The 5182-nt window shown below is 29.9% G+C and overlaps 1 long non-coding RNA gene across 2 annotated transcripts; it reads left to right on the forward strand.

The window, feature by feature from the left end:
* On the forward strand, positions 1948 to 3875 carry LOC104706172. 2 transcript variants are annotated; one of them, XR_754419.2, is made up of 5 exons: positions 1948 to 2858; positions 2975 to 3034; positions 3271 to 3329; positions 3461 to 3537; positions 3657 to 3875. It is a non-coding gene; the product is annotated as an uncharacterized LOC104706172 (long non-coding RNA). The 2 variants fall into 2 exon arrangements; XR_754418.2 differs by having other exon boundaries at positions 3461 to 3875.

Consider the following 5182-nt stretch of genomic DNA (forward strand, 5'->3'; position numbering starts at 1 on the left):
TTTTTTTTTTTTTTTTTTTTTTTTTTTTTTTTTTTTTTTTTTTTTGTGGTCTATAAGATATCGGGGATTTTTATTCTGGATAATTAGTTGTCTTACAAAAAATTATAATTAGAACAATGTAATTTTTGCATGCTTCTGTAATCTATCAGGCCACAAAAGACTGAGTCATTAGTTTGATTAACTCTATGTCTCTATTTGCATAACAAGATTATTTTAAGAATATAACATAAAGTTTTCTTCTTAATTATGACCAAACATTCATGTTTCTTAAAAATATTAATAAATTATATATAATGAATTTAAAAGACTTGGTAAGATACAGATGTCCACTAAATATTTCAGGGTAATTGTCACAACACTAATTACTTTATTCTTTACATTATGTAGTAGCAGCGAGAGTAAGTCAATTCTTATTATATATAATACTCCCTCTATTACATGATCCCTCTATTACATGTTGTTTTAAGATTTTTACCAGGATTAAGAAAACAATTAATAATGTATTGTTGACAACTCAAAATAATAAATGATATACTATATTTGGTATTTAGTCTGTGTGTTTTCTTATTTGATTTATTGTAAAAGAAAAATCATTAAATATTTATTTGATTTTGAAAATAAAAATGCATTAAATATACTAAGAAAATCATCCTTTTTGATACAAAATAAAATTCTAAAACATCATGTATTCCTAATACAGAAGGACTAGCTATTTACAGAAAAAATGTATAAGTTAGTTCATATTATTGAATAAAATAAGCTAGTTACTCGTGGTGTAAGAAGTAATTTATCATAGTAATTTTAAATACGTTTTGAAGAAAAAAAAAAAAAAAGGCGTGGGATTGAGAATGTTGCAAAATAGCTTGGTGTGGGGTTGGGGCCTACTTCCTGACCGTGATGATTCTTCTTTCTCTCCCAAACGATCTTACTTTAGCCTCAATGTGTAATTAATTAGTTTAATTTTGATTTGTTTGGTTTTCACTAGTTGAGTTAGAATATTATGTTTTCCCTAGAGTTGTCATTCATTCTAATGAGTTCTACAAATTAGCTAATAATTTTGGCAAGGATTTGCATGCTACGGATTGAAATCTAAACTCAACCATTTTTTTCAAACAATTTATATTAGATTAAATATGGATTAAAATATCTGATACTTTTATTTTTATCCGAAACTATATTGATGCGGATCGAACAAGTCCGCTCACAATAGATACATTCAGGCGTGTGTACTGTAAACAAATTTAATCAATGCGAGGATATATATATACATGTATCAACATTTATATTTTTTATAGAAACGAATACAAATGAAATAAAAACAAAATGAAACAAGCACAACCAAATACACATGTTTATCATCTTTTGGAACTATGTATCTATGTGAAATATCATAAGATTTATTAAAATATTTTCATTACCATATATACCAGAAAATATTATTAAAAATAACAAAAAAAAATAAGAAGTTATTACAGTTTAGCATTTTTTTTTATGTAACATGCATTATGTTGGTTTGAATTATATGTTCTAGTTTGTTTGCCATTTATATGTTAACCATATTTCTATGGCTTAGAGGGGGTATTCAACTTATATTTTAAAAGATTTTAGAGTATTATTAAAATCCTTTGTTATTCAACTTAGATTTATGTAAAATCTTTTAAAATCCTTTGTTATTCAACTTAGATTTATGTAAAATCATTTAAAATAACTTACAATCTCTTGTTATTCAATCAATGATTTATAAAACTGACTTAAAATCTACTGTTATTCAAAATTTCAGAACATTTTTATAAAATGCTACTTTACATGATTCTAAGATACTTTTTTTGGTTTTCTAGTTGAAAAATATTTTCCTCAAAATGACAGCCTTTGAGGTAGAATTTAAAAGGATTCTAGGAAAAAAATATATATATTTGAAATCAAAATTGAAACGACTCTTTGCTCCAATCCCACCACCGATGAATGGGTTATTGTGTATTCCTCAATCCTCATCTCTGACTAGACTTCCTCTATCGTTTCTCTCTCGCCAATTGGAATCTTTATAGGTTTTCTCGGCAATGGAAATTGGGTCTTGCTCTGACGCTCGTCTTATCGACGATTCACAAGAAAGATGGGGTTAGAAGAATCTGTAGAGGCTTACCTGTGTCTCTACATGGTGTGATTATTCACCGTGGCTTATACTTTGGAGGGCTCAAGCTGTGACTTCATCTGCTGGATTGGCTTCTTACCCATTGGCCATTGTGAAAGACATGGATTGGTCTAAGCCCAAATATTGGCACTGCATTCGTTTTTGATATTTTCTTGTCAATGCTTTCTTCTCCCCATATGGATAAAGCTGCGAGGTAAGCTAGAAGTGATATTTTCTTGTCAATCGCTTTATTATGGATAAAGATTACAAAGGTTCGAACTTTGAGATACTCTTGTTGCTGCAACCTTTCTCATAACAGATAATGTGGATTTTATTACTTGGTTGCTGCAACCTTTCTGTTGTTCTTGTTGGACTCTTATAGACTCTGTTTTCTCATCTTCTTCTCCTCGTGCTTCTTTTCTTCTCTTCATCATCTTCTCACTAACTCTTTTCTCTTTGTTGCAGGTTAATCTCAACACTAACCTCAGTCTGTTTTTATACTGCAATTTGCTCATATGTTCAATACTAAAAGACGTCACAAAGAGCATGCAACTACGGCATGTAAGAGTTGAGATTAACCTGATGATTCATTTTGTTTCTTACAGATTGAATCATCTATCCCCCCTTCTGGTCAGATAGGAGTTGCATCGGTTCAAGGGGAGGTTGGGGACATCATTCCGATGAAAACTATGAAAATGGCTTGGGAACCGTACATCCCACTTGAAAAAAGGTACCTAGACATCCTGAGTTCCACCTATAATTATCTGCACATTTGTGTGTTACTACTCTTACTTATGATGTTTATGGGAGCTGTTGCTAAATTCATCTGCTTTTGTTCTTCTGCAGGAATAGACAAGTTGATAGAATGAACTTTCAAATTAACATCTTGGGGTGTACTTAGAGAAGGTAAAAAATATGTGGTATCTTTTTCTTTTAGTGTCTTGTTACCATGAAAGTTATAGAAGACGTGATTTGTTCATTTGCTTTGTAGAAGAATAAGAATTACATTACTTATGGTTTTGAAGCAGATAGCTTTATCAGAAACTTATGGTTCATTTTTCGCTTATTTTCATATTCACATTCAGCCACTTAGAGTGCTTAACTCGGTGTATTCAGTCTAGCTTTGTATATATCCTTTGCAGGTCTGCTCTCAAACATTTGAAGGATGATCGTGTTAAAAAGTTCAACTATTGCCTTTTTTGTGAGCTTATATTATTATGCTTAGCTGGTTATTGTTGATGATAGATTCTCACTGCCATGGCTTCATTTGCTTGAAAAATGTTTCCCTTAGACATCAAACTCTAAATATTACTGTTTTAATTTGATTTGCAGACATCAACAACCCGTATAAGGTAGATGAATATGAGCAAAGCACTGTGGTTCAAATGATGTTCCCTTCTGAGCCACCAGTAAGTTATTTTACTCTGTCTCTGTTGCTTCTTCTGACCTATCTCAAGAGCATGCAACTACGGCATTGATGATGAATGATGGCAAAGTTGAGGAATCTGTTCATTGGTATTTTGACAAGGGCGAAGAAGAAATTCAGAAGCAAAGCATTTGCAATAGACATTACAGATGAACTAGCTAGGATTACACAAATGGAGCTACAACTTAAGTGTACAAGGCAGGAAATTGAGCGTGCAGTTGTTCAAGCTGTCGAGAGTAAACGAGATGTCTGAGATCACACTTTATACAATAGGATAAGAGAGTCTTTGATCTGTTATTAACATAAACTTTATAAAAAGTAGTCCTGTCTTTTATGAACAAAAAGTTTTTTTTTTTTTGTGTTCCAAAATATTCTAAAATCACTTAAGTTTAATAACAAAATCTTACATAAAAACCTTAAAAACTAATCAAATATCCTAAAAACTCAATCAAATCTTTCAAAATTCTAAAATATTAAAATCCTATAAAATCCTACCAAATCTAAGTTCAATACCCCCTCTTAGATAGTGGAAACAAGTATATATTACTAACCTATACATATATATATACGCTGAACATACTAATCTCTAACTAATATGTATATAGGTATAATATACTTATTATATACTAAAATGTAAATTACAATTTGCTAAAAAAGTATAGTTTCCAATAAATTTATTACTTTAGCTCTCGTTTTTGTTATTCTTTTTGTTTTGTGAAAAAGATATAGTACATATTAATATTCTTATAACAGTTTATTAAGTTGTTTCCTTTTCTACTCATAATCATTTATATCTTTCTTATTTTTTTTTTTTAATATATTATATTTATGAACTTATTTAAGTACCACGATCAACTAATAGACTTGTCATACATTCATTCTACAAAGAGAATTAAAAAAAAAAAAAAAGATGTCTAATGCGTTTGACCAATTATCCACTATTTTGTGGTGATTAAAAAAGTCAAGCTGCATGTGATATCTCTATTTTTTTGGTTGTAAAAAATGTTTTATCCAAAGCATCGAGTTATTATGTATTTTACTATTTCCGTAACACAACATTTCGTAATTGTTACGGATAACTGCAACCTAGTTGAGCTAAACTTGTTGTACATGTGTGTAAAAAAACATGATAGGCAAAAGAGATTACGTTGCATTAATCTCACATTTAAACGGATAATGATTCCCTTAATTTTTATCTTTGCCTTTTTTTTTTTCTGTTTTTTTTTTAAAAGAAGATTTTTGCTTTGACATTTATTTTAATAAAAATTTCATATCTTTTTTTTTTTTTTTAATTTTATTTCTTTACCTTCCCTTCTTCTCTTCTCTCTCGCGTAGCACCCACATCAACCAAAAAAAAAGAAAAGAGTTTCCTCGATTTGTTGATCTGCCCGCTGGTCTCGATCTCTCTCCAAAGATCTTTAGTGAGAGAGATAGAGAGATGCATTGAAAAAAGTCTGAGGCTTTTTGTGTCTTTAGTTCTCTAGTTTCTTGTTTCTGGTTACTGTAATAAAAAAAAATATATATATATCGAGATGTGTTGAGCTTATGTTGGGATTCTCCGGTTGATTGGTTTTGTCGGTAGGGGTTTCTTGTGTGTGTGTTTTTTTTTTTTTTTTTTTTTTTTTTTT

The sequence above is a fragment of the Camelina sativa genome, chromosome 8 (assembly GCF_000633955.1).
Source record: "Camelina sativa cultivar DH55 chromosome 8, Cs, whole genome shotgun sequence".
In the NCBI taxonomy this organism is placed as follows: domain Eukaryota; kingdom Viridiplantae; phylum Streptophyta; class Magnoliopsida; order Brassicales; family Brassicaceae; genus Camelina; species Camelina sativa.